A 10,139-nucleotide genomic window follows, 5' to 3' on the forward strand; every position below is an offset into this window, starting at 1 on the left:
AGGGAACAGCATATCTTAAGGAGGTGCTGATCGGAGGCTCTCAGCTCCAGAGGAGGGAACTCCTGACCCCCTCCTCCACCCCAACCTGCTGGTGGCATCCCAGATCCAATGACCAGCTGTTAGCTGTTTTCCGGTGCCTCCCACACCATCACAGTTCACCATAGTGGATCAAACAGGGACTCAGACGAGTGGAGAGAAAAGATTCGTGAAAGTGAAGCTGCCCCCTCAGCCATTCTCCAGGCAGAGATTTGCATTGCCCCACCCACTTATCAGCAGTGTCTACCTTGGTTCCTAAGGTAACGTTGCTAAACAGGAAACAAAACCCCTCCCCTACCTGAATCAGACAAAGGCAACTAAGTGACGCAGACCTCCCAGGCAGCAGGCTAAAAAAACAAACCCAAACTGCAAGTAAATCTAGCTGCCTGCAATGAAAACAAAGGGGAGAGGCTGGAGATCAGAGCTGAAGAGACTTTAGACACTCAGGAAAGATTTCAGAGCTAGCCTGATCTCTTATTTTGATTTTTGATTTTATCATTTTGACTGTTTGTTTTGCTCACTTTTGTTTGCTATCTGACTTACAATATCTGTTTCATGATTTCATTAGTCTGTCTCTATGTATCTACCAGTATTCTTTAGGGAATTTTTCTTGCATTATTTTTTTTACTTCTCTCTGGCCTTGTGTCTCTTTTTCACTTGTTAGTTGGCATGTATGTCTGTTTTCCCTCTCACTCTTCTCTCTTTCTAACTTCCTATTGACCCCCCCTTTATTTTCCTCTTTTGTACCTCCTTTTGATCCAGAGACCAAACCTACATGCTGCTGCACAGACAGATTGTAAGGCAGTGGGAAATAGGTTCCAGTGTGCTCATACACTTGTTGGTGGATGCTGGAATCAGCATATAGATTCTGAATCCCAGCTCTCCCCTCAATTAAACCTCAAAACTTCAAAAAGTACAGCCCACAACCCACACTCCAACCTCAAAAGTGAACAAAGCCAGAAGACCCTCACAAGGAAGACAGGAGATTGCACAAGTGAAACAAAAGCAACCCCACCTTCTCTGAAAAACAGAACTAAAGAAGGGGAGGGAAAGGGGGAAAGAGAAAAATCTGCACAAATGAAGAAAAACCAAAAGAAGAATATGGGTCTCTCCCAGACCCCTGAGAGGGCAGACACTGAGAAAACAGAGTTTAGAATGCAAACAATGAAGAGCCCTCAGATGACTGGTCTCAAACTACAAACCTAGATATCACACATTAATGGAGAGATTAAAAAGAATTGAAGAGAGACAAGAAGAAACTAGAAAGGAGCTTATATCTGAGATAGTAATAAAGAATACTGTGAATGAAATAAATAACAAACTGATAAGCATGGAAAGCAAAATTACCCAAGCAGAAGAAAGAATCTCAGAGCTTGAGGACCAAAATATACAACTAACCCAAACACTTAAAAACACAGAAAGTAAGCTGAAAAAGACAGAACAAAACCTTAAAGTGATGAGGGATTAATTCAAGAGAGTGAACCTAAGAGTAATTGGCCTTCCTGAGGCAGAAATAGAGACAGAGACAACACTGGAACAAACTTTTCATGAAATCATTCAAGAAAACTTACCTTATCTAATCAGTGATGCAAAAATTCAAACAGAAGAGATTCAGAGAACCCTTGCAAAACAACAAATGAGAAGACCAACTCCTAGACACATAATAATTCACCTAAACAAAGTAGGCATAAAAGAAAAAATCCTAAAGGCAGCAAGAGAAAAAGGCCAGATCACCTACCATGGAAGACCAATTAGAATAGCAGCAGATTTATCTACAGAAACCCTGCAGGCTAGGAGAGCTTGGAGCCCTATCTTCAAAGTCCTAACAGATAAACAATTTCAACCAAGAATAACCTACCCAGCCAAGTTAAGCTTTATCAGTGAGGGAGAATTGAAATCTTTCCCAGATACCCAATCCATAAATCAAGCATAAGCAAATATAAAAGGACTGAAATTTTACCATGCAACTTCTCAGACCACAGTGGAATAAAAATAAAATGAACACCAACAAGGTCCCCCCAAAACCCACAAAGACATGGACACTAAACAGCATGATGCTAAACAACTCCTGGGTCAATGATGAAATCAAAACAGAGGTCAAAAGATACCTGGAAACAAATGAAAATGAAGAAACATCTTACCAAAATCTCTAGGATGCCATGAAAGCTGTGGTAAGAGGGGAATTAATATCCCTACAAACACACATGAAGAAAATGGAAGGATCACAAATTAACAGCCTAACAAGCCACCTAAGGGAGGTGGAAAAGCAAGACCACAAAAGCCCTAATTTTGGCAGAAGAATCTAGATCAATAAAATAAAAACCCAAATCCAGGATATAGAAGACAAAAAGATAATACAAAAAAATCAATGAAACAAAAAGCTGGTTCTTCGAAAGGATAAACAAGATCGATGGTCCCCTAGCTAGACTGACCAAGAAAAAGAAAGAAACAACCCAAATAGGCACAATCAGAAACACAAAAATGAAGTCACATCTGACCCTGAATAAATACAAAAGATCATTAGAGACTACTACGTACACTTGTATGGAAACAAACTTGAAAACTTTAAGGACATGGAGGACTTTCTGACATCACACAACCTGCCTAGGTTGAAACAAGAAGAAATTGAGACCCTAAATAGACCAATAACAATCAAGGAAATTGACTATGTAATAAGAAAACTACCTACAAGAAAAAGCTCTGATCCAGATGGCTTACCAGTAGAATTCTACAAGACATTTAAGGAGGAGCTGATACCAGTCCTACTGAAGGTATTCCAGGCGATTGAAAAAGATGGAACACTCCCCAAATCATTTTATGAAGCTAACATCACATTGATACCCAAGCCAGGTAAAGACTCAACAAACAAGGAGAACTACCGGCCAATATCTTTGATGAACATAGATGCTAAAATCCTCAACAAGATCCTAGCAAACCAGATTCAACAACACATCTCAAAAATCATTCATCATGACTAAGTAGGCTTCATACCTGGGATGCAAGACTGGTTCAACATTCATAAAACCATAAATGTAATTAAATATATCAACAGATGTCAAAACAAAAACCACATGATTATATCATTAGCTGCAGAAAATGCTTTTGATAAAATCCAGCATCCCTTCTTGATAAAAACCCTCAAACATCTAGGCATACGGGTAACATACCTCAAAATAGTAAAAGCCATTTACAAGAACCCCATAGCCAGCATACTCCTAAATGGACAAAAATTGGAACCATTTCCCCTAAAAACTGGAACAAGACAAGGATGCCCACTCTCATCCCTCCTGTTCAATATAGTATTGGAAGTCCTGGCTCGGGCAATCAGAGAAGAGAAGTCAATCAGGAGTATCCACATAGGAAAAGAGGAAGTCAAGTTATCTCTCTTTGCAGATGACATGATAGTGTACCTTGAAAGAGAATCTATCAAAAACCTCCTTACACTGATAAAGGCCTTTGGCAAAGTCTCAGCGTATAAAATAAATGTGCAAAAGACAATTACATTTCTTTACACCAATAATAAACAAACAGAAACCCAAATAAAAACCACAATTCCATTCACAATAGCCACAAAAAAGTGAAATACCTTTGCATCTTCCTAACCAGACTTTTAAGACCTTTACAATGAAAATTACAAAACACTGCTCAAAGAAATCAAAGATGACACAAACAAGTGGAAAAATATACCATGTTCATGGATTGGAAGAATCAACATTGTGAAGATGTCCATCTTACCTAAGGCAATCTATAGATTCAGTGGAATACCCATCAAATTGCCAGCAACATTCTTCTCAGACCTAGAAAAACAACACAGGAATTCATGGAAATACAAACGTCCAAGAATTGCCAGAACAATCCTCAGCAAAAAAAAACAAAGCAGGTGGTATCACATTACCAGACTTTAAACTTTACTATAAAGCTACAATCATCAAAACAGCTTGGTATTGGTACAGGAACAGGCATATAGATCAATGGAATAGAATTGAGATTCCAGAAGCAAAACCTCAATTTCTCAACCAACTCATCTTTGACAAAGCCTCCACCACCTACCACTGAAGAGAGGAGAACCTATTCAGTAAATGGTGCTGGGAAAACTGGCTGACCACATGCAGAAGATTGAAACAGGACCCCTATCTATCCCCATGCACAAAGGTTAACTCCAAATGGATCAGAGACCTAAATGTAAAACCTCAAACCATAAGAATCTTAGAAAATTAAGGACATACCCTCATGGAAATTGGAACTGGCATCCAATTCCTGAACAAAACCCGAAACCCACAGGTCATAAGAGAGAAGATAGACAAGTGGGACCTCATTAAACTGACAAGCTTCTGCAAAGCCAAAGAAACCATCAAGAGAGCAGGGAGACAGCCTACAGACTGAGAAAAAGTATTTGCCAACACCAGGCCCAACAAAGGCTTAATATCTTGGATCCACAAGGAACTCAAACGTGCTGAAAAGAAAAAAACAAACAACCCCAGTATAAAATGGGTAAAAGATATGAACAGACACTTCACAATGGAAGACATCTGAGCAGCCAACAGACACATGAAGAAATGTTCAACCTCACTAATCATCAGGGAGATGCAAATCAAAACCACACTGAGATACCACCTAACTCCAGTCAGAATGGCAGTTATCAATAACAAAAAATAACAGTTGCTGGATAGGGTGTGGTGAAAAGGGAACACTTCTACACTGTTGGTGGGAGTGTAAACTAGTGCAACCTCTGTGGAAAGCAGTGTGGCGATTCCTAAAAGCTCTAAATATTGACCTCCCATATGAGCCTGCAATCCCCCTATGGGGAATATATCCTGAAGAAGTCAAATCACTCTATAAAAAAGATACCTGCACACGTATGTTTATCGCAGCATTGTTTACAATAGCAAGAACCTGGAAGCAACCATGCTGCCCATCAAAAGAGGACTGGATTTAAAAAATGTGGTACATATACATGATGGAATACTACTCAGCCACAAAAAGGAACAAAATCATGAATTTTGCAGCAACCTGGATGGAACTAGTGTCTATAATACTGAGTGACCTCTCACAGAAACAAAGATCCGACTATCACATGTTCTCTCTCATATAATGGACCTTTAATGTCCAACGTAATAGTATAAGAAAATGACTGACAGTAGTGGGTAGCTATGGGGGGGCAGGTGGGATTAACGGTAGCAAATATCTGTCTGGGGACGTGGAAACACCTCTTATCAACAGGGTGCCTGAATTAAACGTATTTGTATACCTAACCCTTAACTGTACCCCAGAAAACCATAATAAAAAATATTGATTATTGATTAAAAAAAGGAAAAGATAATAAAGGAATATTATGAACAAACAAACAACCAAAAAAACACTATGGAAGCCAGGCTTGGTGGCTCAGCCTGTAATCCCAGTGCTTTGGATTGCCTGAGTCTGTGGGTTCGAGACCCACCTGGGCAACTTGGTGAGACCTCACCTCTACAGTAAATCAAAAAAATTAGCCAGGTGTGGTAGTGCACTCCTGTAGTTCCAGCTACTTGGAAGACTGAGGTGAAAGGATTGCCGGAGCCCAGCAGGTCGAGGCTACAGTGGCCGGGAGCAGCCACTGTACTCCAGTCTGAGTGACAGAGTGATACTCCAACTCAAAACAAACAAACTAACAAAACATTGTGGTATTTTTGTAATTTTGTATATTACATTCATCAAGTTTGGTTTCATTGTGTAAGTGTTCAGAATTCCAATACAAGCTTCTTGTATTACAAGCATTTGAATGCGGATACCACATTTTAAACCAAGGTTGCCCCCCCGCAAAGTCTCAATGCAGATGATAATCTGAGACAAAATGGAGAAGAGAAGTGCCCCAGATATAAGACCTGGAGGTGGTCTTTGTGCCACAAGTTTCTTCCAGGCATGATTTAAACTCATTGTAAATATCAGTACCAAAATGATTGCAAGTTCAATGAAGAGAAACTGGAAGTCTCCTAGGTTACTTAAGGTAGAATACAGATGAGTAACACTGAAGTACTGGATAATGCTGTACATTTAAACACAGAGAAGGAAGTTATTAAAACAGCATGACTTTCCCTGATAAGGTTTGGCACACAAGAAATACTGGAAGTTTTAGAGATAAAGGGAAATGCCACTGAAGCCTCAAGTTCTGACAAGGAAATGCCTCCATGTGCCCTCTTCAAAACACCACAATCATTTGTGCCACCACCACACATCCCAACAAAGTAATCAACTTTTTGTAATGCTTTTCCAACTGGGTCTTCTGATCAGGTGCCATATGAGCAAACATAGTGCCATGAAAGATCAACTTAGAAACAAGACCTTGAAAATGCTCTTCTATCATTGAAAATGACTTTCCACTCATTGCAAAATGATAATGAGTCACCTAAATGTCCTCTAAGCCATCATGGACCAATTTAATGAGAATAGCCTCTGAGTCAATTGCTGATGAGTTACTGCACTGTGTTAGGGAGTCTGCATAATGCTAATTTATCTTGGCAACTTTTCCACCCTTTAGAGGCAATACTTCAGCAATAATAACTCTATCCTGAGGTAGAATCATTCCAAAATCTCTGGTCACACAGACAGCAGTCAACATATTATCACCTGTGACCATGACAGTGTGAATATTGACTTCATGCAAATCTTTGCATACTGCTGGGATTTCTTGCTTTAATTTGTTCTGCATTTCAATTAATCTCATAAAATCCATGTTGTTTTCAGGTGCCATCTCTGCTACTATTTTTTACTTCATCCCATGTCAGTTTTGACTCCAATTTTCTGTGTGCAAAAGCAATCACATGAAAGCCCTGTTTAGTGAAGTCTTCCAAAACCTTTTTGAAATCAACAGGAAGAGTTTCAGGTTTACAAAGACTGGAAATTACCTCTAGTGCTCCTTTCATGTAAGCATCTGTCTTATCTGCTAGCACCCTGGTAAAGCAGAAGAAAATGGTAACTGGTGAAAAATTTCTATCTCATAAATAGCTGGAAATTCAAACAGCTCTACTTCTTGGTTTTCTGCAGGAGTAGACTCAGGAAGCAGTTTTTTGGGAGGATGAACCACCGTGGGCATCATTTGATGTTGAAGTGCTTTTTCTCCATTTCTTCCAGAATCCACCCAATGACTTCAAATAGTTTCAAATCAAGTGAGTCACCAGAAAGCACTCCTTCAATTTTTGTAGGTGAATGACAAGTAGCCATACTCGCAACAAACTGGGACTTGGACAACATCTCATTGCAAACATTTTCTTCTTGTTATATATTTTCCACTCATTGATCCCCCAAAGATCAAAGCTATCTTCAGTAAGAGTTCCAGTCTTATTAAAGCAAACAAAATTCAGCTGTCCACAGATATTTACACTTTGGGGACTAATAGAAAAAACGTCAATTTTTTTTTTGTCTTCTCTGAGCGTACACAATACCAGCAGTCATTGTAGCAGGAAGTGCAGGTGGTACAGTAATTGTAATGAAAGCAAGAGATTCAATAATTACCCCAACTTTGACCTCATTTAAAATGCTATAGATAATAGTGTAGATAAACCCAAAGCCTGCCACTGCCACAAGACACAGAAGAAACAAGTGGGCATCTCTGTTGAGTTTTAAATCGGTTGGTTTGGGTACAATATGGAAAGAGTAAGCTGTCCTTTGGAAGTACTAAATCCTGTTCTAACTACTATGGCTTTGACATGTTCTCCATTGTAGAAACAAGTCTGATGGCACAATGCAGGTGCCATTAATAAGTACTGCATCACAAGGCATTATTGTCCCATTTAATGGAATGACCATGATATCTTCAGGGACAAGAACAACAAGATCTCTTCTATTTCTTTGTTACTCTACAAACTGAAACTCTCAGAGTACTGTAAGCTGTCACCATATGATGTAACACGGTACATTGCTTTCTGGCAATCACTTTACAATTGATTCTATAGACATAATCACAATAGCTAGAGATAGGAATAGTATTCACCAGTTTCCAGTATAACACTGAATGGCAGGAAAATGTAAAATGTAAAATAGGTTAAGAATCTCTTTTTTTTTTTTTTTTTGAGGTGTAGTCTCACTCTTGTTGCTCAGACTGCAGTGAAGTGGCACACTCACGGCCACCAGAGCATTGACCTGCTGGGCTCCAGCAATCCTTCCATCTCAGCCTTCCAAGTAGCCAGAACTACAGGTGTGTACTACCACACCTGCCTAATTTTTTTATTTATTGTAGAGACGAGATCTCACCAGTTTGCCTGACTGGTATCCAACCTGCGGGCTCAGGCAATTCACTCACCACTGCCTCTCAAAGTCATGTGATTACAGGCTGAGCCACTGAGCCTGGCCAAGAACTTCTTTAATTAAAAGCTTAGAAACAGAAGGCACTTTCACCATAATTTCATTTACTCCATAAAGTAATTATTTTAAGAAACCAAAATTGTGAATGGTATCATTCCGGAAATATTTTACACTATGGTAGGTGAAATGGCGAATCTGTTGTGACTGAGTCTGTGAATATTTACTCATCTCATACTCATTCTCTACAGTTGGATTCGCAAAAATGAACAGCATGGCAGTTTGCAACCTTATGAGCCATAGATTTATGATTTGAAAATGGATGACTTTCCAGAGAAAGAAAGTGAATTTTTGCACAAAACCACATTTTGAATTCATCAGTAGTCCTCAGCAGCACCACTTCACAGTCATTAATTGCAGCTCGAATACAAGTTGCTTTCACCAGCCACTTGGGCATCCAATGCAGGAGGAGGAGGAGAAACCTGCCAGTGCAAATCACACCTAAGGAAACGGTAGCAAACTTCCTTCAACTCATATGTTATAACCGTAAATCTCCATTTCAGCTTCTTGACACTAATTGATAGTCTCCCTCTCTTCTTTGTCCATATCTACAGTGGTTTAAAGGTTCAGAACAAAGATAACTCCTAAGTTCAAATACCAAGATCCGAGGATATTTCTGTCACATCTGGTAACCCCCATCCTGATTACACCACTCACTACTCTGAGCTCCCCATCACCATCGCCCACCCACCTCGCTCTGGGCCGCTCACTGGCCACTCCAGCGCTGTCTCCTTTGTGGCCGCCCTGCTGGAGCAGCCAGGGTTCTGTGGGAGGCTGGGCCATCTCTGTCACTGCTGCCTCCTTGCGTCAATCCAGCCCCACCATCAGTAGCTCAGGTTCCACGTGCTGTGTGCGTCCCCGGGCTGGCCAGGAGCAACTTCAGTGGTGGCCTGCAGCCAGACAAGGCAAGAATGAAGGAGGGTGGTGGAAGGAGGTGGGCGGCAGCTCAGGGTAAGCATTTTTTCAAAAGAAAACATTTTTTATACCATGCAGGACAAGTCTATACAGATGTATGGTTAAACATCATCTTTCATTGTGTTGATCTCAAAGTAATTGCCTTTTTATGAATTCTTTTTCTTTTCTGAGTCATTGTCTCTGTCTCCCAGGCTGAAGTGAAGTGACAGGTGCTCTCACTGACACTGCAACCTTGACTTGCTGGGCTCAGGTGATGGATCCTTCCTCCTCAGCATTCCAAATAGCTGGAATCACAGGTGTGCGCCACCATGCCCAGCTAATTGTTTTAAATTGTAGATACGAGGTCTCATCAACATCACCGAGGCAATTGTCTCACCTCTGTCTCCCAAAGTGTTGAGATTACAGGTGTGAGCCATTGCACCCAATTATTTCTACAAGAGTCAGCAACTCCATTTTAAAAAGTTTAAGAATATGATTAAAAAATTTAACAAAAACATTTGTACTGAAAATTCTTTAATTTTTGTGATGGGAACAAAAATGCCTAAATAAATGTCTAATTGTTAAAACAAAAGGAAAAAAAAGTGCTCTGTAATTGCTGCTTAGAATTGTAACATTCGACTCATGAAGTTAGATTTAAAAACAGGAATTGGGATATATGAGTATAATCTGTTTTTTCTAGTACTCATTATACCCAGTGTGCTGTGTTTAGGTATTTAAGTTTAGAGCTCATTCACACAACTCTACACAGAGTAAGTGGTATTGGCTGTATTTTACACATGAAGAAACTGAAACTGTGATTTTTTTTTTTTTTGAGTTGGAGTCTCACTCTGTCACCTAGACTGGAGTGCAGTGGCCAC

The 10,139-nt window shown here is 39.9% G+C and overlaps 1 pseudogene; it reads right to left on the bottom strand.

Annotated features, from left to right (window-relative positions):
* Positions 1 to 5,677: 5,677 nt before the first annotated feature.
* Positions 5,678 to 8,913, bottom strand: LOC103254564 (annotated as a pseudogene).
* Between the last annotated feature and the right edge of the window lie 1,226 nt (positions 8,914 to 10,139).

The sequence above is a fragment of the Carlito syrichta genome, unplaced genomic scaffold, assembly GCF_000164805.1.
Source record: "Carlito syrichta isolate Samal-C Ts95f unplaced genomic scaffold, Tarsius_syrichta-2.0.1 Scaffold284827, whole genome shotgun sequence".
In the NCBI taxonomy this organism is placed as follows: domain Eukaryota; kingdom Metazoa; phylum Chordata; class Mammalia; order Primates; family Tarsiidae; genus Carlito; species Carlito syrichta.